This window comes from Aythya ferina, assembly GCF_964211825.1.
Source record: "Aythya ferina genome assembly, chromosome: 6".
In the NCBI taxonomy this organism is placed as follows: Eukaryota; Metazoa; Chordata; class Aves; order Anseriformes; family Anatidae; genus Aythya; species Aythya ferina.
Window position 1 is genome coordinate 30,078,140 of NC_140303.1, and position 27,308 is coordinate 30,105,447.

The window sequence follows — 27,308 nt, forward strand, 5'->3', positions numbered from 1 at the left end:
ATTCTGGCCTTGGGTTTAAATTTCTTTTCCTTTCTTCCAGCAGAGACTCTCCACCTATTTAAAGTCATGAGAGCACAACACTACACTGAAATAAATACATTTCAATATATATTTTATATTTTCCCTAACAGTTTTCCAAGGTTGCTTTACTCTACAGTTAGAACAAGACAACAAAAGAAAACCTCTTCAAACTGTTTAGGGAAACTAGAAGTAGTTTCTGTGAAAAGACTGCATTCACATAACAAACAGTCAGGTGTTGAGTTTGCCATTAGCTGTTGACTAGACTGAAGCAGTTTTGAACAGTTTTTAATTTGCAACATCTGTGGAGACTATCACTTTGCAAACTTAACATTACTCTCAACAGGCTTGTCTTGGTTTGTTAGCATTCACAGACCCCTAGAAAGAGCCATTGGGTCCCAGGAAGAAAGCAACAGCACACAGCAGCACTATATTTCTCGTAATACTAAATCTGAGATTTGAGCTTACATGAAACTACAGGGTTTAGAGAGGTCAGTGTTGTGGGGAAAGCAGGTTACCTCATCTTGCTACCAGTAAAAAAACTAGCCAAAGGTTGGCCAAAGGTTTGATGCCAGAGCTCAGGTGAAATAGGTCAGGTATGACACGGTAATTCATAGTGAGGTTTGTAGCAAATACTGACACTTCTGAGATCATTCTGACCTCACAAATCATTGGCTGTGCTCATTGTACCAAATCACCCACAGTTACTCATTATTACATGGTATACACGAGCTGGTATCACGTGTATACATAACCCTTCAAGCTTTGACAGCAACTGCAGAGCCCAAAACTACTCAGAGACTAAAATTATAGGCAATTGTTGAGTATGCATCATATCAGTTGAAATCAATCCCAGAACAGGAATCCAACTCTACCTAATTTGCCATCCTTCAGAAGTAGAAGATCTCACCAGAATAGCCCTACTAAAGGGGTTTGCACACTTTCTTAGAAGTACAGAGCTAGGAGTTGCTTATGTCAATTTACTCAAACTTTTCTCACTGCAGATGATCCTACCATGCAATCCTTTTATGAATTGAAGTTCTGTGAACTTTTTTTGTCGTTGTTGGAATGATATTTCATTAATTTGTCCTTTACTTTTAAGCAAGAAGTCCTAAAATTAACACATAGTAAAGTGAGCAAGGTTTAAGTAAACTTTTCAGGAAGAGTGAGTTCTAATTGGATGTGTGTTTTTTTTTTTTTTTTTTTTTTTTCAGGGAAAAAGATTATCAGAAATACATTAACCATATGCATGGACACCGAGGTGCTGAATTACCCCTCTTAACTGTTCAGATCTTTTCCCCTCCACATCCATTCAATATAGCCTTGCCTTCTTTTCTCCTTGCCTTTATTCATGACATTCTAACTTCACTCAATGTTATTTAAAAAAAAAAATAAAAATAAAAATGAAAGAATAGTCAGTTACACAGACTTAAATTTGGAATCCTATCCTTTTTTTCCTCATAATATGAAGGCGGTCAGGGTGCTTGAAATGCAGTTAAAGATTTCCACAGGGCTGTAGACCTCATTGCCATGGAAAATCAGTGAGGAAAAGATGTTGGAAAGATTCCTGGAGTGACTACATATTCACAGACACAAGAGTGTGTGAGATTTTAATCATTAACGGCCAAAGGTAAAACATTTTAGGAGAGAGGGAAAATATGAGAAGTGTTGATCTAGGTAAACAGAGTCTGATTTTAAGTGGGAGTTTTGATAGGCACATGAGAAATATTAATGATGAAAATTCTTATGCCTTCTGAAACTGATGATGCCCACCACCACCATAGAACATGAATGATATCTTGGGTCTGTTTTAGTCAGACAGTACCCAACTACACCTACCCCTATGGACACCATATGGACCAGGAACCTAATAACTATAAACAGAACAGGAGACACAAAGGACAGTTCAATGACCTTAACGGATATTATCAAGGTAATTAGTGTGAATAACGATTGCCAAGTTTTTAAAATATGAAAACTTTGGAAAGAATAACATGAGCAGTGATTAATAAATGTGATTGTTACTTTCCTCTGTACTGTTTAAGAAAAACATCCCTAATGTCCAGAAAGTTTCTGCAGCCAGAATACAGACACAGATTAACCAGGCTATAACACAATCTTTTTCTCCTCTAGAAATGAAGATTATCACAAAAGCCTCCAACAAAATGCAGGGAGACCAAGGACATCCTATTGAAGTTATGTGTCTCAGTGAGGAATCAGAAAATTTCCTAGATAAATTATATCAGCAGAGTGAAGCCTTCAGCAGATTTCAGATTTATCTTGTCCACATATCTGCATATTCTTATGCAGAGTCGCTGTTAGAAAGTGTACATCTGTCTATCAGAAGGTAAATAGGCAGGGATATTAACATTCCTTGCATTCATATCAATAATGTGAAAGATCATCAATGATGATTCAGACCCCATGGCATGTCTTCTTATAAGCTAGTTTATACACCTAATTACTTACAGATACTCATATGTTGCAAGAAGGATGATAAATTACTTCTTTGACTAGCACTTTTCTTGGATTCACAAATAATCCTCTTAGAGTTGTCATTTTCTCCACTGCCTTGTTTCCCACTCCTTCCCACCCCCACCCCCTTAATCTTTATTTCAGTAACCTTAACTCATAGAAAGGTAAGTGACAGGAGCAAGTGGCAATATTGCTTTCACCAGCTTCACAATAGGTAATTTCTTGCAATATCAGTTTAGCAACAGGAGGACAATAAAGTGTCATCTGAGAAAAGCAGGAGAGAAGAGAAAAATACGTAAACAATTTATTCTTCCTAATAGCTAAAAAGTGTGTGTGTGGGGGGGGCACCTCACTCATTTCTCCTTTTTTTCCTGTGTCCATCGACCTGGTAGCATAACAGTGACATGCGGAAATACTGCTTTCTCTTAGGTCCCACAGTTTAAAGTTCAATAATGAGCATTTATCTAGAAAATGGGAGCATCCAGAATGTCTCTGTCTCAATATGTTATAGGGAACATGAGCATTTCTTATCAACATTTCAGTGAGATATGGGACTTTCAGTCTGGTGTGAGCAAAGCACACTTAAATATTAGAAGCACCATTTCCCAAATTGCCTGCCAATTTTCAAATGACAGTGCATAAATTCAGGATGGTTGACCCACTAACGGTTTCCACACCTATTGCCCACCATGTAAAAGCCAACTTTCTACAGACTGAACAGTTACACAGCATATGTACCTCCAAGTATCTGAGAAGTTGGTATGCCAGATTTATATTCAGTTTAATATAGAGGTAGAATTCAGGATCTTAAATCAGGAAAGTACTTAAGCTTCTACCACCCTTTACAAACAGGGAAGTTTTCTTTTATAGATGTAGAGGATTTGTTTGTCCTAAAGGGCATTTTAAGGGTTTATGATCTCTCATCTTTCAGTTCAATGTGATCTTAAGACCATCCTCATGCATTCCATATAGCTGTTTCTCCCAGCAAGACCGTATTATTCCCTAAGCACCCCATCATCTACTACATTTAAATATAACAGAGGAAACTCTTTGGTGAAAATTTACTCAGTTTGAACTTTTCGTTGATTTAAATTGTCTTTGTTATGCCTTTATTTGAAGGTGGACATGCATTGTAAACTCCCCACACATCCACCAGTAACTAACAAGTTAATTCCTGTTAATTATGCCTTTACTATTTAAGTATCAGTAGATGTTTCCCCAGTTTAGAGTGTTATGTTGAGTGCCTGCATTTAATGGGTATTTAATCCAGAGTTTTCAAGGCAGAAATTAAGTGCTGTTTAAATACCACCTTGACTTTGAAAGATATGTCTGAGTCAGTGACCTCACTGGACTGACTCCAAAGAGCAAAAGAAACACATATGATTACAATCTAAAGAATATCTTAACATTTAGAGGAGACATTCACATCATCTTACTGACATTCAGACAGAATTACTATAACACTGCATGCAGATTCCCAATTAATCAATCAATTAGTCCAAGGTAGATACAGCACCTGCATCCCCCTGAGGGAAGCCTGATGGTGACAGACGCCTGTCACATTCTTGCCCACTCTGGCTGCCAGCAGTGCAGAGTGAGGCCAAGCAGGGTCAGAACTCTCCCTGCAGCATTTTCCAAATTTATTTTGTACCTGCCTGCCTGCCACACACCCCAGGGTCCTCAGCATATTTCTCTTCTGCATTACATCACCCATCCTCACCATGCCGTGTCTTCTATTTCCTTATCCTCTTCTCCACTCTTCCGGATGCTCCCCACAGCATTTGCCTTCATCTCCCACTTCGACCCACCCTCTCCTCTCTCTTCACAGACCCCATGTGACACTCATCATCACTCTTGCTGCAGCAACTTCTAACAGGTCAGCTTGTCTCTTTCCCTGTTCCTTGTTGATTCTGACTCCTCTTCCACACTTGATAATAGCAACCCAGACTTCCTCACCTGTAACACATCACACCATTTACCTGCATATTCCTCACCCGTACAGTCTTGTCTGATGCACAGTTCAGGTTTATGTATATTATGCAAGGTGTTTCCTTTCACTGTATACACAAGCCTAGAAGAGAGGTGCTTGCCAACAACTTATAGACAGTTCTGAAAACTAACCAGATATAACTGCCTGCTTCCTGGGGACTAACAGAAAAGGCTCTAGATAGGAAATTTAAGGGGGAAAATAGCATCCCTTGTGACTTACCCTGCAGTCAAATTATATCACAAAATGAAAACTAATGTAGCTACATCCTTAGCAGTGCTTGTGTACTTAGAAAAGATGTACAAAGTGTGTGCAATAACTCCACCTGGCGATTCTCAACGTGATCTAGTTGGCTTAAAGTTGTCTCTTATGAGTAAGAGCGAAATACCACTGCTATGCAAAGTAAAAGCCTAATTCATAATGTAAGCAGCATATAAGCTCTGCACTTTGTTCTTATCCATTCTTTGATTTGACCTGTAGATCTCATTTCAGACTCAAAACATTTATAAACTGGAAAATAGTATCTATCTTGCTCTCAGAATACATATTAAATACTTGGTATGATAGTAAGAGCTGTGTACATCCTACAGAAGACAGTTAAACAACTATTAAAGTATCCTCTAAATTTAAATATCACATTCAAAGGCAGAATATAAAAAGCATCACCACCCTCCTTCATAACTCATTCTTCATTTTTCTAGAAAAACAGTGCATCTGACATTCAAAACACAAAACTGAAAATCAAATAGACCATCTTCCCTCTCACCTTTAAAGCACCAAGATACCAAGAACTGTCCAAACCTATCCATCAGAGGAAATTGATTTTTGATACTAGAGCTACAGACTATTGTGGATTGAAAGGAAGTGTATTGTTATCCTATAGCTGTAACAATAACATTTCTCATGTCTTTCAGTTCAAAATGAGGGGTGCTGAGCTACATCTCCTTGCCTCTCACACAATATCCTTAACGCAAAAATTTTTCCAAACACTACACAGAGCCTCTCAGGCACACAGATACAGATTTAATTCTCTGCAGTATATTGTCAAAGCTTCCTGCTTTAAATGGAACCAACCAAAAGTTGTGTGTGCATACACATCTGCAAGCATGTATTTGAGGTTTTGCTACAGGTTCTGCACATGAAATTTCTCAGCCTTTTGGTAACTGATACTGTCATATACTTACAAGCAATTATAACAAGCCCTGATATAGCACGTAGAAAAATCTCAGCTATTTGCATGTCATAAAATAAACATTCTAAAGGTAAAAAAAGAAACAACTCACTTGACATTGTTTTTAAAATATTTCTTTCAGTTCAGACAGTACATTTTTCATGTTTTTATAGATGTAGAAAAAAATTTTAGTGTTATCAACTCTTATTGATTTGTAGGAAACAAAAGTAAGACTCTTCCCCCCCCCCCTTTTTTTTTTTTATGAGTAGGAAACTCATCTGATATGAAAAGCATCTCAAACATCTTTTTCTAATTCGATTGCACTTCAGAGAGCGGTGGTGTAGAAAAAGTGTAAATCACCACGGTGAAAGACCACCAGGTAAATACTCCAAGCACGAGTGTATGGATGAGCCTTCTGGTTTCTCCTTCAGTATTGTTAACAGTGCCACAAGTCACTACTTCTTCTGAAGCTGATGCTAGTGCAACAGTTGCATCCTCTTTAGAGCTATACTTTGACTGCCACAAAGTAAAATGAAAGTAAAGCCATTTGAAATAGTTCCTGCATATAACTGTTTCTCCATTATACCTTACATGAATCAGGAAGCAACAGCATGCTTCATCCCAAGACACCCAGAAGTCAGGGGAGTAGAAAAAGAGCTCTTTGCAATACAGAGGTGTACAGACACCCCAAGTTATGAATATTTATGCAGCAGCACTGCCCTTGCTCATTCACTAATTTGGTTATGCTGTTTCCAAGCTACATGCAGCATTCCCCTATTTCTGTAAAAAGCCATGATCAGATACTAACACCCAGTGACACTGCACACAGTAATAACCCTGCAGGACTCTGAATGGGTATGCACACGTATGTTTACTTTGTAAGTTGTTTATGAACTGAGTTGGGGATAAAGGGCCCTGTGGCTTCAGTAACTCCTTATTGACAAGTATTCTCCACTTTAGTCATCTGATGCACTATTTTCCTGCAGTGATTCACTTTACTATTCACACCAAGCAAGGCTTATTACACGCACACACATACCATCCTCTCCATCAAAACCACTTGTTAATACTTCTGGTCCTTCACCAGAGGCTGGATTTGTCTCAGCTAAATTTAGCTGTCTAAAGAAAGCATAGCTGTTCACAATCAACAAAAAGAGCCTCTAGAGACCAATTCACGTCAGAGACATTTCTTAGTGCAGGCTGATTCTGAAAACACTTCTCTCCACCTATGACACATGAAGACTGATCAGACAGTTTTGACTACAGAGCAGATGATCCATGTATTTAAAACAAACAAAGAATGGCTACTAACAGATATCACAACTTCAGCATAACTCTTTGGAGAGCATAACCTCTCAAATTGGAGATATTTTCCCCATGAAAATGGCAGTTGCCAAGATACAATGCAATGAATAACATGGCTCCACTGAATAACAGTAAACATGTCCTGTTCATTCACAAAATGATTTCTGAATTACTTTGCAAGTCCCATCCATCAGAACCATACGGTAAAGAATTCAGCAACAGCAGTCCTGAGTATAGTGACACTTTTCGAGGCTGTAGCTACTGAAGCCATTACAGTAGAAATATCATAGCCATATATAAAGGCAGATGTAAGCACATTTGTTTTTATTCCTTGCAACAAGTCCAGAACGAGTTCATAAAAAAGATGGAAATTGCATGCAATGCCATTATATCAAGCACAAAAGTCTGACATTTTCTGTAGTTAACAATAAATTATTCCCAATGTTTGCCTGTTTTTTAAAAAGTTATCCAAAAGCAACCTCACAACATCCTTAAGTTGTTTCAGATATAACAGCCCATGGAAAGCATTCAATGACAAGTATGCATACTGGAAAAACTTTGTGTTCCAAGATAGAGAGTGACATAGTATTCTTGGAGATAAGAAAACCTACACACAAGGAGCACATAACATGATCTCCTTTACAGTTGAACTACCCTTCTTTGCTCCCACACTTCTGTCAGTCCAATAGGAAGAAATGGGGAACTCCAAGTCCTGAATGGGTGTTATCACTCATTATCACTAAAAGCTGTATTGAACCTGATATTGTTAGCAATTAGTTACTAACAGATCTGCAAATGTCCATGATATCAGAGGAACTGCCATCGCCTACCTAAGTCAGACCCATGGTCACAGTCCTGCAGCTTTTTCACTGGGATCAGCACCAAGGGCTTTACATTAGCTTGTAAACCTTGGGAAATAAAGGATGGCTTAATGTTGCAACTCCTACTGTGAAATATCTTTCTATATACAAAAATATAGAAACTCGTCATCCACTATTGGGCAGCTATTACACCACATAGATTTCTCAATCCTTTATAAATAAGAAAATAATAATGATAATAATAAAAAAAACTGTTTCTCTTGGCATAGGTAATGTCAGTGGGGCAAAAAAGTTCCACTGGTGAGCTGTGCATGCTGTAAGAACACATTTCTCTCAGAATTTAAATATATATATATATATATATATATATATTTATAAATATATACTACTAAAGAAATAAGGTTATGGAACAACTGACTACAACTGCGTTTGAGTAGATTTTCAGCACCACAGAGGACTAATTGATTGAGGGTTGAATAATGAGGGTCCCAGTTCCTGTTTATGTCATGAAGTTGGAAAGGGATGATACCATTGTCCTTTCTGAGAGCCTTGTCCTACCCAAGTTTATAACACCTAATTTAAACTTTCTTTTCTAAAAGAAAAACAGTCTGACAGATCAACGTGGGAGCTTGCCCAAAACTGTGGTATTCTTTATCATAATCAAGCTTGAAATGGCACTGTTCTTCTTATTTATATGTTGTCATAGACATGCTTAGCCAAGGAAGAAGTCAGAATCACAAGAGCATTTTCTTTAACTTGGTGCATTCGGTCAGCATTTCAAACATGATTGAATCCTAGGCGGCTTCACCATCAGGATAAATGACACTAACTTATATTAGCATTTTAATTCTCTTCCCTCTTTGTGGCTTGATTGTGTATAGACAGATGTAAAGCAAGATGTATGATGCTTTATGGAACAACTAAGTTAAAAAGCCAAATTCAGAACTTCCTTGTGTTTTATAAAACTTCTGGGAAAGTCTCCCAAATTCAGTATAGAAACAAATTCATCCTAGTCTCTCGAGATTAAAATCCCTGTACACAACCTCAAGTTCTAAAACCAATTTTATTTTTATTTTTTTTAAATCTGGATCCTTGAGGAGTTACAGTCATATATAAGCTTCTGTGGTCCCTTTGTACACCTTTGTCTGTTGTGTATTGCACCCAGGATGCACAGCCTGGGGTGGAGCATCCTTGCCCTCTTCCATATTGTTTGCTGAGGGAAGAGCAGCCAGACCAATGACTTACAGAAAACACTTAAAACCTGTAAGCCAAACAAACAAGGACTGAAATGGAGCAGGTGGATATAACACCAATTTGGCATCCAACATTATTTAATTGGGACAAGCGTCTTCATCAATGGCTATTTGGAGGGAGAACAAAAGGAGGCTGAACTGGCTACTGTCTCCAACAACTGCTAATTTGTGCTGCAAGATGGAGAAATATCAACAGCACTGTTAATTTCTATATTACAGAAATTAATCCTCTCATTTACACAGCAGGAAGCCAAATTACACCATCACATGCACAAATAAATCTGACATTTTGAGGATTTGACACTGCACCACAAAGAGCTGGTTCCAACATTACCTCCCACCTCACAGAGATAGCATAAAGGCATCTTTCCTGTACAAAGACAACAACAGAAAAGCAGCCAGTTCCTCAGCTGATGAAATTTGGCAGAGGTCTCCCAGTTTGAAGAGAACAGCTGCCATCCACCTCACAGAGATGCAGAATATAAGGAAAGGTGCATTTGTATGATTTGGAGGAGATATCTTTCTAAACTAGAAAGAGATCTTGTACCTGGACCTACAGCACCTTCAAGTTCCAGCTATAGCAGATGCCTCATGTGTGCATCCCATAGCTACCACAGGGAACTTTTGTCCTAAAAACAGAATATTGCAACAGACAGCACACAGCTAAAATAGGACAGATGAAAAAAGTCTACCTGCAGTGATACAGAACAGAGTTCCATCCTCTGTAAAAAGCACATTGCCTGTCACTTGACTTGACTAACAACTACAAAATGCCTGAGGAAAGGCAAGGTTTGTGGGGTAAAGTGTTTTAATCATTTTTAGTTAGTTTGGTTTTATTTAGTTTAATTTAATTATTACTCAGAATTTGAATGTCAAAGACTTTCATATAGATCACAGATTCACCAGTGGGGAATCTCATCCACCTGCTGATTTTCTCTCATTCATTCCTCTCTCCTTTGTGGATCCGGTCCTCTCAGTTCTCATTTATAAACGTCAATTTCAAGAAAAAGTTAAAGACACGCAACTTCATTTATTAAATAGCCAACTTCATTTATTAAACAGCCATAAGAGCAATCACACTTTACTAAGTCATTGATTAGTGAGGGATACTTAAAAATTAGTATGCATCTGTGCAGTTAGTATAATCTAAATTGTTGATTATGAAAACCCTGATTATAATCATCCAACACATGCTGCTTATATACAAAGCACACCAATATATCTTTTCAAACTCCTGTAAACCATTTAAAATTGAACCTTCACTTAGGAAGTGTAATTACAAAAAATACAAAGATCTTCCACAGAAAACAGAAAATGCATCTGCCAGTTCAAATCTGGCAAGGTGATGCTCATAGCATTAACAGGTGCTGTTTGTGAAGTTTCTGAAGGTATTTGTTTCTCCCTGCTTAGCCCTGGCACAACCACCTCTTCCTGCCTGTCACTCAGGATGGTGACAACCTGGGAAAACAAGCTTCAAGCCACTGCAATGATGAAAGTTTTACACCCCCTGCTTCCCCCCTCCCAAATTAAGCAGAGAAAGGTCAAGATATATCAGCTTTTACACATCACACAGCTCTAAAGTTTTCTCACATAACCCCAGGATCTATCCTCTATTCTTAGAAATAGAAACATATAGGTTCTCACCTAACTCCAGGAGCTTTGGCCTTAGGAAAGCAAGCACACAGTCTGAAAGCAATAACAAAAAGAGAATTAACATCATGACCTAAAATTCTATTAAAAAGAGGATATTTGCTTGCAGGAATTTCTCCCTCCCTTTATTTCCCCCCATAGGAATCAGTTAAGCATAACCTTGTTGGTAGTTTGTTCTTTCATACAAAAACATAATTAAGATCTGATCTGCAACCACATGCCTTAAATAAAAGGCAGCTGCTTATATGATCTGCTCATTAAGTGTTGTATTCTAAATACATACAAAAATGCCAAGGTAATTAACAAGGCACAAAAGCTTCTGGGAGTTAAAGATACAATAAGAGCTGGGTTGAGACTCCTCTTTACATTTACAGGAAAATAGCAAGAAATCTATGACTGTAGATTTCATTTTAAAATCACTTTGCTCCTCAAGATGACATTGCAGAATTATTCTCTTTGAAAAGATACAATTTATTTCCTGCTGTTATAGATGCTTAAAAAAGGAGTTTTAGTATTTCCAGGATTTCTTCTTTCTGCTTTCCCTTAAGCTTTAAGACTTCTTCATAATGTCTCATGGAATGATTTAAACATTTTTGGAAATATGAAACCTTACCACTTAATGAGTCATTTTTACACCAGCTACCACCTCCAAATGTCTGTTTTCCACCTTCTCCCCCCCTCATAGATCCTTTTACTGTTTTACATTACACTGCAGTCCTAACTTCTCCAAATATCTACGCCACTTCCTTGCATAGAACAAATCTCCTTCTCAAAGTTATTTCACTCTAAAATCCTTGCTTCCTCTTTAGGCACCAAGGCAATTGTAAAGCTAAACCACCTATGTTAAGAATCCACTTACTATTTTCTGTAAACTACACTTAGAGAAATGGAGAAAATTTGTTTTAGCTAGCAAGATACACAAAGTCTTTCCTAGTACCACTACCACCTTTCCTTCCTGTGAACTTCATTTGAAAAGGTAAGAAGTATGGTGAAGAGAGTTTAAAAGCCACACCTGTGCTAAAAGGAAATAGATTTCTTCTCAGAGATGCAAGTGTTTATGCTTTAAAAAGAAAGAGAAGAGGGTTTTTTACCACCTAGTTAATTAAGCATGCCTCACAGCTCTCCTGGTGTTTATTTCTCAGTATGGCCAAATTGAAATCCCTGGGGTACTGCTGTCTTCTCAGTAGCAGGTATATACTTCCCAATTTTTCTCCCATGAAACGCTGAGATTTAGCAATACAGCCAAAGACTGAGTACCTCAGCAAAAAGCAGTAGGAGTCAAATCTCAGAAAATAATCATTGTGCTGGCAAATAAAATGTCCTTTGCTTAATAATACAAAACCAAAAAATAAAATCAAAATTAAACCAAAGTTTAGAACTAGGTTTACCTTTTTTTTTGCCCTGACCTGCACAGGAAAACAATTCTGTCTCCCCACTGGCTGAAAGGCCTATATTAGACAATCCCCCTGCCAAATATTTGGGGTCAGGGTGTACTAGACTTGGGTATTTAGTCTTCAGGTCAGAGCAAGGTTTTGTAAAACATCCAGCTAAAGTGGCCCATTTCTCTAAGTGATCGCACAGGCTTGATAATGGAGGGACTATATAAAATTGACAATTAGGACTTTTGCTGGAATACAGAAAATATGTTTGGAGTGAGCTTAAAATCTTTTCAGGACTATACTGAAACACAACATTTCCACAGTATAGCAAAGCCCATTTTTATTTTTATTATTTTTACTCTTTTTTTTTTTTTTTTTTTTTTGGGGGGGGGGGGGGAGGAATAATTGTGGGCATTTAAGTCCTCCTGAAATCTAGCTGTATTCCTATTAGCCAGGAGCAATAATTAACAGCTCTCTTTCTCTGGAGTCAGGAAGAGAGAATCATGTGGAGATGAAAGAATTTTATAATAGGCCTAAACTCTGGGATTTCTTATTATCTTTTAGAATGTCTGATCCTGAAGGCCCTTCAAAAACTGAAATATAGTTCACAGATGCTGACATTGCAAAGCTTTCTAACGGGGAAAAATGAGAGAAGGAAAAAAAATACCTATCAGATACATCTGCTACATGGAGAAATAATAAATACCAGATATAGATTTTTATTTCAAACAAAACAAAAGACACTGAAAAAACATAAGTTATCTCTTTTCAAAATTGAACAAAATTAGCTGAACCACAGCAATAATAATATTATTAATAATGATCATGGTAATGATGATGAAAAGATATGCACTACTTTAACAAAGGCTGAAAACAAACTATACTCTTGAACCTGAAAAATGTGAAACTCGAGGAAAAAGAAAACAAATGGGCATTTCAAAAAGAACAACAAACATAGGAGATAAGTAATCCCAGAGATTACTGAAGTAAGAAAGAACAATGAATTTACAAAGCAGATGGATTTCCAAGTCAAGTGTAGAGAAGCCTGAATGAATCTGCAGAGTTGAAGCAACGGCAGTGAGATGATCATAAAAATGTTTAGCAGCCTTTCTGGAGATGTGAAAAGCTCAGTGATTTGTGATACATTTTTTCAATGCCTGGCCATGGCTTTACTGCAGTTATCCGCTGGGGCTCTGGCTGCACAGCAGCTGGATGCAGCCGAGGGCAGAGGGCACAGGTTGGTGCTGTCAAACAGCAGTATGCAATGGGATCCAAGCGGCTAGACTTATCCAACACTGATCTCACAGGCTATACATATTTATGCATTAGTGAACAATGTTGCAAGTGGAGCTGCTAACCTCCTCAAATGATAATTACTTGTCCAGAAGTACTTCAGCCAAAAAGTACTGCCTGGCTTGTCTAATAGCTGATAGAAGTATCATTGACATTATCCCATTTCAGCCATGTTATATATTTGTTTGTAGTCATCACTACAGTGTTTGGTCCTTACCTCTGGGACTCATCCTCTGCATTATATATGAGGAGTTTATACATGAGGAATTTGAGAGAATGTAATCCCCTGTGTCAACCACCTTTTGTCCCCAGTGGCCTCATTAAAGAAAGAAATATTATCCTTAAGCAAGCACATTAAAAAATGGAAATGTATGAAGAAAATAGCTGAATTATTCAAACTGCTCCTTAGTCATCATGATCATTTTAATGCACATAACCCTGATTTGGTTTACATAGTTTTTTGAAGTTGCACTTGATTATTTCTTTTTCCACAACAATTCCCAGATAAAGCACAGAATTAACTGTTCATTTTACTAAAATAGATGCTCCAAGGCTTTCTGAATGCAGCTTTCCTAATCTTCTAAAAACCTCATCTGGGAATCCAATTCTGATGCATCAGAGTTTCTGCAAATGGTGCAAGCTGCAATGTTGCTTTTGTTAAGGGGGCAATCCCTTTCCTAATATGTAGAAAATAGACTGAGAATACTCAGGACATCTCCCCTAAGCAACTAAAACTTCACTAATAATTTTCTGTCCCTTCCAAGGTACAACAGAATCAATAGATGGGTGACATCTCACTAAACCATTATGACTGTACATCTCTCTTACACTGCTTTATACTCTCATCATTTGGTCATTCACTTTCGCACATCCTCCTGAGCCTGGTAGATATTTAAGAGCAATCAGAAAAAAAAAAAAAAAAAAAATCATAATAAAACTGCTGATTGCAAAAGAAATATAATGTGCTCGCTGATGGGGGTCTAAGACATTTCTGGAGCACTGGGTCACCTCCTCCATTAAACTACTTTGTCTCCTGAAGGGGATAAAATATGACCAAGTTTTCATGAGGTTACTACCCCTACAGTAATGAGAGTCCCATTTGCTGGTATAGTCCCATGCCTCATCTTTGCATTGGCAGAAAATCTCATTTCTCACTTCTGTACGTCATTCACTTTCATGAACATAGAGATCACACAGTTTAAATGTGACAGATTTTTTGCCTGTTCTATCAGAATATCCAGTGGTGTTGATTTAGTGCTTGGAAACAGCTCTGAGAACCTCTCTGCATGCCTTTTGGGTGGGCTGGAAAAATATCTGTGAGAAGAGACTTGCAAAGATAAATCAAAGTGTGAGAGACTTTACTAAACTAGAAAATTTTTTATAGCATTTAGATGATACCACAACACTGTTAACCACAGTGTAAATGATTGAACAAGTGATGAATCCCTTAGAGGAAAAGCCATTAGGTGGTTTTAAATCCATTAAAAAAAAAAAAAAAAAAAAGTATTATGTGCTATAAAGAACAAAAAGATGTCCTTTTCTTTCCTTTCTAATACAATCCTCAACAGAGTACTCCTATGCAGTCTTCCCAAGGCATTTTATCAACGCATGCCAAACAACTCTTGTGTTGAGTTTCAATATGATTTACTAATTAGCATTTGACAGGAAATGCTGCTGATAGGCACCATTTTCATCCACATGAGAATCTCATCTTAACCTACCAAGATGATGCAGAATTTAGTTATTGGTAACTGTGTTTGTTATAGCTCTCACCTCCCAGCAAAATTGTCCAAGCAGATTTGATTTCATAAATCCAGTGAAATCCTTTTCTCACAAGTTATGTCTCTATAAAAATAACAGTGGTTAGGAAATTATTTTTCAAAGGACCCACCCTCTGTCCTCTGGCTGCTTAGTATGGACAAGAGACTCCAACACAGGTTGGAGTCTGCTGTCTTTCCAGCACGGTATCTGAGTCAACAAGCTTATTAGATCTCCTCAGCTGTGGCTGCTGAAAATGTCCAACTTTGTTTAACTAATTAAATAACCACTGGAGCAGTAACCTGACTTTCCTCTCTCTCGCATGACTTCCCTAACCTCTTTCTTGTCCAATGAATGTTTAATTACTGAGGTGAAGTGAAACATATGCAACTGAAGAGGTGAGTAGATCTTGCCTACAGCATGCTTGATAGCTTAGTTATTCAGGCAGTCTGATGAACGAATGGGTAAGATAGGGTTAAGTGTCAACTTTAAATCTTCTGAGCTCAAACTTCTCCAAAATTAGGAACCCATTCTCCAAAGTGGCCTGTGGCTAATTGAGACATGTGGTCTGGTTAGCTCACACATTTGAAACTTACTTAAGAATCTAAGCTAATAATTTTTGCTACCACCTTCCACACCTGCAATGCCCCTGAATAAAACTTTGGGAGGGCACCCAATATTTTTAGCTCAAAGCTCTATAAGTGAACATCTAGGGTTAAGAGATTCATTTCTTCAGACCTCTGTGACAATTGGTAAAACTCCCTCCATGAGAATATTTTCATAGCATGCCTGATGGACAGTCACTTGTGCAAAAATTTCTTTCCCTTGCTCTTTCAGTAAATGAAAGTATTGTATACTCAGTAGAACAACTAATGAATAAAAACATAATCTGGGTATAAACTCCCATAGGTTATAGACATATAGGGAAGAGACAATACTTTCTAGAAACAAATACAGATTACAGAAGGAAAAATTGATTTCTTCTCACTGACTGCAGGTGTTTGGGGCTGTAGTTTTCCACTGCCAGGACTCCTAGAATGAATTCAGATCATGAATCAAAACCCCACTCAGAAGAAAGAAATCAAACATCACTCCTGGTCCTTAAATCTGTGATGGATTAAAGTGTAAGGAACATTGTGAAACTCTGGGTCAGCTCATATTAGACATTTTCTGTTAGCAGCTCCCCGTGGGAAATGAAATCATCCTAGGGCTCAAACCTGCAGAGGCCAGGCCCCAGCAGAATGCAGGCTGAAGTGAGCAGATAGCTGCAGCCGTGCCTGCTACTGCCTTGACTCCAGCAGGCATTGTTCTAGACTGCTGGTTTAGGCAGTCCTTCAACACAAAGAGGAAAAATGTGCTGACCTCCACCAGCTCTGACAGAGTGTGAATTTTGACAAAGTGTAACTAGGATCCCAGAAGACCGCAGTGTTTTTTAACAACCCCTTACCATGGTATTTTTCCTATATCCATTAAGGTTTCAGAACAATCAGTATTGGATCCTCCTTCACAAAAGACGGTAAAAAGAGAAGTATTCCTGTGCCTACAACCTGACAGGGTGACCCCTGAACAAGCATATTTCAACTTCCATGCTTCAGATTCTGCTTCTCTCCTTCTCTCGGCAACTGCCTCTTCTCTTTTGTTAGCAAAGTAACTAGCTGTCTGCAATTTAATTGGGGCAGTGAGAACTACTCTAAGACTCGACTACTTCAAGCAAGCAAGCAAAACTTACCCTCTTAGCACCCTGCTGAGGCTGCTGCTTCTTGGGCTTAAGGTTTTTGTTTGTTTGTTTTCTTTTCAGCCCACTGCTTCCCAGCAGATTTTCTCCTGTATGAATTCTGTGTGTGTGCCCTTTATAGTCTGGGAGGTGAGCTGAGTTTTCATTTACTCACAAATCTCACAAGTGTTCTCTAAAATAATGCAGGTCAAGGAATGAGAAGCATCCCTATTCTGTACTTGAATTTGAGAAGCAAAGACTGTTTTAACCTAACCTGCCTGTCACAAATGGAAGTTGTCACAGATCTTTCTAAAGGAAAGGAAAACTGTATATCAGGTCAGTATTTTCCTTGTCTGTTATCTTAGTTGTCAAACAGAAGGAAAAGGGCCTAGTAGAAAGGTGACAGCAAAATAATGATGTTACTATCAGCTTGCTGGATTAGGAACAATCTTTCCTATGGACTGTGAAATCTATTGTTGATGCTAATTATTGTAGGTTTTAGAGGCAACGTCATCTTCTCTCCAAAATATCATAAGCCACGCTTTGTCACACACCGTCCTTTTTTGGGATCCTGTTAAGCAAACACTGAAACAGAAAGATTGACTTCAGTGACGACAACAGGACTATTCTCACACTTAGAGTGATGCATCTGATTAAGAATTTAGCTGAAAAAAAAAAAAAAAGAAAAAAAAAGAGTTAAAATTCTCTTTCTTATTCTTTAATGTTGCTAATAATGTTATGTCCCACTATTTTCTTTAATTCTTCTCTATTTTCTAATGATAACAGTTCTTCATCTCTGAGTTTCTAGTGTGTCCATTGCAGTGAAACAGGAGTAATAAATTAATTCACCTGTACATTCTTCATTCTTGCCTTTGCCTGATGAAAGAGGAAATAATCCATGCAAGTAGATCAGGTTACTTCTCTTAGTGAAATATTCTGTTTCTGTGTACTGTATTTTTACCCAGTTTGTACATAAGCTGCAAACCTTATGTATAAAAGTACCAGGCTGCGAAATGAAATCCCAGCACACACACTTTTTCTCTTGCTACTAAGAGATATTATATTCACTGTCCCATAATGCCACCCCATAGTCATAGCAAACCTACTGTAAACCTGCCATTTTGGAGAACCTGTAAGCTGTGTACCCAAGCAGGACTTATAAGCAATTGCTTCAGAAGGTACCTTCTCCCTGTAAGAAAGGGAAACTGAAACATGTTCCTGGTGAAGAATGGGTCAAGAACTGGCTGCAAAGGTGAACACAAGTTCTGAGACTCCCCTGTGAGAATTAGTGCTAGACAGCATGCACATACTGTAGCAGCTAGGACTGAATGTTGCTGCCCACAAAGGGAAGGAATTAAGCAGAAATGTTGCCTCCAAAATATGAGATTTTCTCCAAAATCCTTAATACAGACAACAGGCATAGCCATTGGGTAGCAATGTCCTTGGCTGAAACTCCCAAACAGTTTTGATGCTGTTTCTTCATCATCATCATCGATGGCAAGATAATTAAAATTCCTTTCTGCTACAGGAAGGCAGACATCAGGGCCAGAGGCCACAGGCACAGAGGGGCCTTGAGCAACATTTCCATATCCACCTTCCCCAGTGCTTCCCACAACACAACTCTAGAGAGCTGCCCTTAATTATTACCAACCCAGCAGATTACATGTCTTGTGGCTCTCATCTTCCAAAGATGCTGTCATGAAGCTTAGCAAGTCAGAAACTAGATCATCTCTGATGTACAGGCAGGTCTGGAACAGCAAAAAGGGTTTTTTTGTTTGTTTGTTTGTTTGTTTTTCTCCCACCTCAAATATTGGCCTCCTGCTCCTGGACAGTGAGGCTCCTCCCTTCCAGAAGGCAGGCTTCATCTGTGCTCCCTTCCCTGATGTGGGGAAACCCTATCTTTTCCTTCACTGATGTTCTCTCTTTTGCTTTCTTATTCTAAACATATCTCTGAATATGTGCTCTTTCTGAGAGCACAATAGGAATATTATAAAAGGATAAAAGTATGTATGTATCATGTTCCATTGAGAAGCCTACAGCAGACCAGCCTATCTGCCATTGCTGATGTGGCAGTGCAACTGCTTGGAAACAGGGAACAAACCAAGTTCTGAGGAATGTTTTGTTTGTGTGTACTAATCCTTTCTACCCATGTGTTCTGTGATTTTGAGCTAAAACAGTAGGGACAGAAAGATGATAGTACTGCCATCTCTTCCAATGTCCACTCTCCAAAAATACAAAAAAGAAAATCTCTTGAGAGAGGATGTTTAATGGGGCAATGGGCTAAGCAAATATCTATCATTCAGAAAGTTCTCTTTTTTTTTTTTTTTGAATGAGAAACATTTTCAGTTCCCAAGAGAATGAGTATTGCTATCCTTTTCAGTCATTTCTATATCTATGGCTGTCTGTGTGTTACAATCTCTGTAATGGATAACATAGGATCATGATGGGCAAAAATGCAGTATTATATTGAGAAAAAATAGCTTATTCAGAAATCTCTGTTTGAAGACACTGTCCTGTGTTACATATGAGGTCAGTTTAGGAGTGTAGTGTACTCCAGACTTTTTTTCTGTAGTTTAGTTAGATGAACTGCAGACAGTAATGACTTGCATCCTACATAGGACTGCAGAGAAAAATAAAATAATAATAATAATAAATTTTTAAAAAGGTTGGGGGGGGGGAGGGAAGGGTCCCCAATTCTAAGCCAATGTCACCTATATCTTTAACGTAAAATTATTCTCTAATAATATGACTACTGATCTCATATCACACACATATTGATTCACATTTGTCACAAACGGCATTTGTCACAAACTTGGCATTTCATGATCACCTAGTTCATTCTGAATGATCTGTTGCTACTGAATGAAACAGCACCTACATGTATGATCATTATATTCTGAAAGCATCAGTGCAAGAAGCAATGTTTTTGCTAGGAAGGAGACATTGGCTTTTTCACTCATTTTTTTTAAATTCCAAACCCTGTTGCTTTGCCTAGATTATATATTTTTTTTTTTTTCTCTATTCTGATATAAGTTTCCCTGCAACTTCAAAAGTAGTCTTTTTTGGTGGTGGTGGTGTGTTTTTTGTTGGTGGTGTTTTTTTGTTTTTGTTTTTGTTTTTGTTTTTTTTGTTTTGTTTTTTTTTCATTTCCTTATCTTGTCATTAACTTACATGTCACTCTGGCTTTCGTGTTTCTCTGCCATTCCAAGATTAAAATGTTAACTAGAATGAATGTGTTTAATAACACTGCTGCCATCTAATAACCAATTGTAATAAATCTTCATCTGTTTTTTCTTTTTTCTTTTTTCTTTTTTTTTAACATTTTGAAACTTCATCAAGAAATAGTGCTAAAAGAATTAAACTCAAAATAAAGGAAATTAGACAATAGGGATACTTTTGTTGTTACTGTTATGTTTATCATTTGGTTGTTTGCTCTGGGATTATGTTGTTATTTTTTTCTAGGTCTTTATCTTTGCCCTGTAGGCAAATAGCTTTATGAAAGTATTCAAAGTGGCCTTTTGACAGCTAAATAGGATAGAAGCAAAATTTCCATTTTATTCAAAGCCTCCTTCACAAACCATGCAATTTTCCTTATCCACCCAGTTTAAATTCAAGGCTTCTCTAGTGATATCACACTCAGTCAAATCTGACAGGTTATTTCTATTAAAGTTTGGGGTTGAATGGAGACTAACTAGAATGTCGATTCTATTGCTAATATTTCATTCCAGTGGCAGAATGCAGTAGCTTGGATGAATTTAAGATGATAAAATTTATAACATTGCTGGAATTGAAAAACTGTTTGTTGATATGGTTCAATTTGTTTAAATAAAATAATAGTCCTCCTGATGCCTTTAAGTGATATTTTCTCTGTAATTGCTTTTAATTATTTTTGCTGGCATGGCCTTAATAATTTGGCACTGTAATAATTTGTTATTTAAAGGATTTTGTTGTATCATTATATCCTGAACCATATAATAAATGATCAACGCTATTAACTTACCATTTTCTGTTATCTTACTAAAGGAAAACACACTTTAGCGTTTAAACTCATGGGGAAAATATTGTGTATTTAAAAGCTCCCTAGCATCAATTGCACTTTAGAACTTATTTTGTTTAGCTTAATGTAGTGGAAGCTCATTCATTGCTTTTCTGTTTCTTTCCCTTCAACTGATATTCTCTGGCAGGTTCAGCTTGCTATTAAAGGAGGGATGAGAAAATACAAATTATTGCATGTCAATTGCAATTATTGAAGAAAGACAATGACATAAATGACAAGAGTACTTGTGGGAACCAATGTGTATTTCAATGGGAAGGAATGGGGTTATCCTCCAATAGAACCTATATTTTCTGCAGTGACAGTATAGCATGAAAATGTACAAATGTAATATTATAAAATGACAAGCAATAGGCAGACCTTTTTATCTATACAGTACTTAATTTCTCATGTATTGTTTAGGCTTACCATGCTGGCAGCTAACCAATTAGAGTTTAAGTAGCTAACAATCTAACTTTATTTGAAAAAATGCTATAATATGTATAACATATTTTTGAGAGCTGGATTGAAGTACTAGCATGCAAAGGGCAAGTTAAAATTCTCACAAAACTAGTGTCACATGTTAGGCTTTTCATAAACTCTTCATAAAGCAGATCTCAGGTATAGGCTGAGATTGCACTGGACTGAAGCTTGAAAAATTAAGTCACATTTCTTGACTGTTTCTGTGTTAATCTCTGTGTACGGATCAATCATTTTTATTAATTTCCTAGCTGATGGACCCTTACTGAGTTCCATTCATCCAATTGTCTGACAAGTTTTATAGTGTTAGTGCTATCTTTTACACCAGTCTTTTGTCTCAGAAAATCTGTATGCTATTACAAAATTAGCAGCAAAAGAACAGTTTTTCAAAGCAGAGTACAAAAGATATATCTATAATGATACAGTAACGGTGTGTACACATGAATTTGAACAGACAAATTGTGCATACTGACTACTCAGGTAAAACTGTATTTGTAAACAAGTTTCTTGTTTTCTGTATATTTTCACTCCAAGTCACTATTCTTGGATTTTGATCATTTAGTGAATGATGCATTGCAGTGTGAGTTTTGGTATAGTATCGGTCTATTTCAATTCTCTTACCACTGACTCCTGCCCTTTTGGGCTGATTTACACAGTGTACTGCTAGAGAAGGAACTGCCAATGACAAAATAGAACAGACAACCTGGAACTTGTCTTCAGGGAATATTCCAGCATTTGAGCTTAATATTTGCTATTCATGGGTATTTCTCTCCAGCTATGCTCTGCTGCTCAAGTGTTCCCAGACAGAAAATGCATCACCGTTTAAACAAAAGCAAGATGAAATATGACATCATCTCCCTATTTTATTACCTGATCATCTTCCAAATTCAAACAGATATTAATGCATTTCATTTCACCTGTTATTTAGTTATGATCTTAAATAAGTTCTCAACCATAAAGTTAGGTCTATGAATATCAAACTTTGAATGCAATGATTATCCCAGAAAATCTCTGAAATTCTGTTCACCAGGTGGGGAGAAGGATAAGACACAGGGCTACATAGCCAGGGAAATAATTATACTACACTGTAGTACAGTGTAGTATAATTATTATACTACATAATTATATATTATACTATACTATACTACAATGCTCAAGCATTGCTAAGGATCCCAAATTGGCCATGTGAAGGGTAGTGTGTTAGGCCAAACGTCTAACAGTCCGTCAGTACTCTTGATCTGAGAACTACCACAATTCTGTTCTCATTTACTTGCAGTTACCCAGTTGCTTCTGATTTAAAAAAAAAAAAAAAAAAAAAAAAAAAACGGGAGAGAGAGAGAGATATTTATAAAGAAAATCACCTCTATATCTAGTTTATTTGCTAGAGTCCAGATCAAATTATAGAAATACTGAAGTCATTTTCAGACAATAATTTTGAACAACACTTGTGAAATGCATCAGTGTCTCTCAGGCAAGTTTGAGTCTGAAGTGGATGGGTTTTATGGTTTTCTCTTTAGCATCTGCAGCAAAGAAGATGCGTATGCCTCTCTCTTGGCTTTTTCAAGACCAAATAGGCTTCTCTCTAGTGATAGACACCTGAGGTGTCACCTCTGACACCTCTAAGCTGTCAGAAGCTGCTTCAAATAAGATTCAGCTGTCATCTCCTAGCAGGACTTTAGATGCCCTTCAGACATCCTGCATGGCATCCATCTGTAACTACAATAGGACACAGATCTTCTTGGTTTATATCTGCCTTAATTCTGTGTTAATGCAACTCTGGGTAACCATGATAAGATAAAGCACAGGACATACAGGGAAAGACATATACCTAAGATGTTTTAATAACCTTCAGGATGTCAGCTACATCTTTATCCATTCATGTTTAGGTGTGGTGGATCCAGATTCTACATCAGTGAGTCCCCACAAATAAATTGCAAAAATGGCTGATTTCAGACAGGCAATCCAATCAATTTCTCCTGTAGTGGAATTTTCTAACTTAATTTCATAGCCCTGGGAGCACAGCTATCTATCTAGGTCTATTGACTGGGCTGGATGTACACAGGTCATTTAAAAGATAAAGGCCACATACATACCAGGCCTCTGTACCACATTTATTAGCAGCGGCATCCTGACTTTCAACATCATCAGTGTCATCTGGACCAATGCTGGAGTAAATGAAATGTGTCAGAACAAAAGACTGTTGCCAAGAGTATAGATATACATTAGTGATACACAGGGAGGTTCAGTCACAAAGATAATAACCAGCATAGTCTTTGCAGGAGACTGCCCAGCTTGGTGATTTTATAGCACTTTTAATCAAAGGGAGAATAAAAAGGAAATTGCTGACTTGAGTTTTGTGGAACAATATATAGAAGAAACAAGTTCAATAAAGGCATGTTTATTGCTATTTGATATTCACATTTCAGGAACATGCAAAACCCAAACAGAGGGTCTCCAGTGAGAACTATTGTTCATTATTGTTACTTTTGGAAATCACTCTGTATGACTAGTGACTTTCTTACAGTTGCCTGGAATCTGAATGTCTGACTGAATTGTCAGGGACTGAATAGCTGCATGCAGGAAATGTATGGCCCAGTGCAAATTCCTTCTGATTACAAAGTCATTATACTCTCTTTGAGACCTGTATTAAATAGGTTTCAGTACAGCCAATGCTTGTATTATAGCATGGGTTTCTCTTCAGCTTTTGTCAGATATGATGATGGCCAAAAAGAGATTTTGGTACAACTATACCAGTGCTCATGAGAAAACATTTTGGGAGCCATTTTTGTCACCATTAATTTTGTCCACTCTGTTCAAAAATAAATAAATGTATTCTTACCTTAAAAAAAAATAAATCCCAAAATGATATTTGAAAACTTGAAGATTTTGTATATTCTCTTTCATGATCTTGTGGAGAAATAGGCCAGGTCTATCTTGCAGGTTGGTCACTACCCCTAAGCAAACACCAACCCATTTTGGTGTTTAAGCTGCACAGAAAAAATCCTTAAGGAGCAGGTAACTTGGTCTTCCTGCACTAGGAAAATGTATTAGCCAGGTTTATTTTATTTTATTTTATTTTATTTATTTATTTTTCTAGCTGAGTGCTACACTGATACAACACCTCCAGATCCATAGCCCCATGAAATTTTTTTCACCCTATAACATTCAATTCACAGCAGAAATGCTTTGTTGCTTTGAGGTCTCATTTTCCCAGACTGCTCTCTGAATTTATATTTTCCATTAGTCACCACCATTTTCTCTGTTGCTCACTTGCCATATGTACAATGGGAGTCCTGGCATACAAAACAACACAGAAGAAATAATCCAGGTTGGAAGCCCTGGCAATAAAGATGAAAGGAAAATGCAGCATACTCAAACTTTAACTTCCACAAAGTACTGTCACAATTCTTTAAGACTGAGACTTTCAAGAAAACAGAGATTTCCAAGGGGAACATAAACAAATAAATAAGATTTTAAACACTTAAAAAAATAAAATCCAGAGGAAACTTTCCAGCAAAACTTCCTTCACTTTGGAAAATATAATGCTATCCATTTATATATTCCAGACATGGAGCACTGAAGAGAAGACCTCCTAGAGAGAATAAACACATGCCAGTACAGAAAACTATGCAAAAAAGAATTTGATTTTTTTATTGTTAGGCTTCTTCGGATCGCAGTTTTCACAGTACCCATTCAGATGCACCTTCTCGCTGAGAGCTTTGTTTCAAAAAGCTGAGAGCATGCTTCAAAAAGCAGCTTTTAATGCACTTCTTGAAAATAAGATTCTTGCAGGACTTGGAAAAGCTTATTCCTTGCCACTGAAGGATTAGTGTTAGGTTCAGTTCTCATAGACAGACAAGACTTAAAGTCTCTTATGCATCACCACAGTTACTGCACGTCTGCTCTAACTGCATAACCCATATGGGGACTGGGCCTCATCTCAAACTCTTACTTGCAATGCTAGAAGACATTATCCACCCAGAGGTGAGCTGAGGACATATTCTCCTGCTTTCATTGCACATTTTCTATCCTTTCAATAATATCCTTATGAAATGAGGATATGGAAATTATGTGGAATAAAATGCTGCACCAGAGAAAATTTAGATCAAAAAATAGCATTGGCAGTTTCCTTTGGTAGTTGTCTAATCCCTTCTCTTGTCCCAGGGCAGGATGGGCAATCTTAAGACATTTCTGGCAAGGAAAAATGGAGACTCCAGAGCCTTATGGACAAAACAACTCCCATGAGTCAGTCTCCTTTCTCTTACAAAGTTTTTTTTTGTTGTTTTGTTTTGTTTTTGTTTTTTTGTTTGTTTGTTTTTTCCCAGATATTTTTTTCCAAATTTTATTATATATATATATATATATCCAGATCTTTATTTTTCCAGATATATAAACCAAATCTTCCTTTTGAAATTTAAACTCAGTATGTTTCCTGAGCAGGCACTGTACAGAAAAAAATATTACATTTTTGCTGACAGCTGTTTCTTGCGTATTTGAAGACTCCTCTCATGTCTTCCTTTCTCCTAGATTAGATAGATCAATAGATCACAAATACATTTGCGCTTTCATAGTGTATTTCAGTGGTTACTGAAATCCAGGAATCAACTACATAGTTTACAGGAGACTTGAATGGCAGCACAACAGGATACAAAACCCAGTGTTGTGTATGAATGAAGAGTGTGTGAACGCTTATTTAACATCAGTATTTGCTTATGGTGCATTATGGCTTTTTCTAATTAATTGCTTTGTGAAGTGCTTGATTATGATAGCAGTGAATGTCTTACCTGTCTCTTCTTATCATTTACTTAGAACTATTCTTTTCAGCTGAAATATACATGTATCTGAGAGCTCATTGAGATACGAGGTAGCAAACAGTAGATTCTCATTCCAAAAACTTGTTATCTGATTATCATAGCTACTAAATAAGGCCTCTTAATACCTCCAGCAGATCAGAGTATTCAAAAGTCAAATGAGAAAAAAGAAACAACATGAAGTATTTAATTTCCCCATTTTTAAGATCTTTCTTATATTTTTCCCTCTTTGTGCCAAACTTTCAAGATGTAATTGGAAATGTTGGATACATTCCTTCAAAAATGTCCTCTGAACAAATTACCAAGTACCATTCTGTGAAATAAATGGATCAGAAAGAGCAGCCTTTCTTCAAAAGAAAGCAGGCAAGCTGATATTCAAGTATTCGGTCTTTTATAGGTTGTCACTCGTTTCCTCAGAACATTCTTGGGAACCAAATTATTTTATTTCTTAATTGTTTCCCAAGCAAGATTCTTTATGAGGCTTTCCTAATTTCACTGTCAATTTTAATTTAATGTTTTCATTCATTTCTTTGTAAAGTTTCACTTTAAAGACATTACCATTTGGGAGATGGCTTGATCTCTGCCAAATTCATTCCTGTATCTGCTGTTTTGTGAACCATTATTGCTTTAAGATTCTTTTTCATCGGTCGTACATGTATATGTATACCATCCTACATCTTTAAAATCTAAAGGTCAAAATTGCAATGAAGAAATAAAACAAAAACAACAAAATATACAAACAAACAAACAAACAAACAAAAACAACCAGCATATCTAAAAGGTCAATAAAGAAAAAGCTATCTTGTCAGAAATGAAGTACATCATTCACATGTCATTTCCTGGTCTCCTTAGTCATGCAGCAACAAATTGCTCATGTGTGAGCTGTATTACAGACTATTTATCCATAAACACATATGACAAGTTCAGTGGGAGTCTCAGAAAAGAGAGTTATCCTTATGCACTGAGCCTGCGAGCTCTCTCATAGTGCACAGCAGCATGGTCAGAGTTGCTGGGAGTAACAAACATGGGCACAAATAAGTTTAATAACTTCATTTACTGTTACTGTCCAGGGAGGGTAGTGAAAATGACATTATAAAGCATCCTGAATCTTTATATAAATGATGCTTTTACTGAGCCAGAATCAGAGGACAAAAGGCCTC

General features: G+C 37.2%; 1 long non-coding RNA gene across 3 annotated transcripts in view; it reads right to left on the reverse strand.

Moving 5' to 3' along the window:
• LOC311438643 overlaps positions 1 to 11,643 on the reverse strand; it is a 73,183-nt gene extending 61,540 nt beyond the window's left edge. Inside the window, exons 1-2 of one of the 3 annotated variants that reach the window (XR_014694238.1) lie at positions 11,540 to 11,643; positions 10,675 to 10,716 (exon numbers count right to left, since the gene is read on the reverse strand). This is a non-coding gene — a long non-coding RNA (uncharacterized lncRNA). The other 2 variants (XR_014694239.1, XR_014694240.1) reach the window with 2 other exon arrangements.
• Positions 11,644 to 27,308: the final 15,665 nt, after the last annotated feature.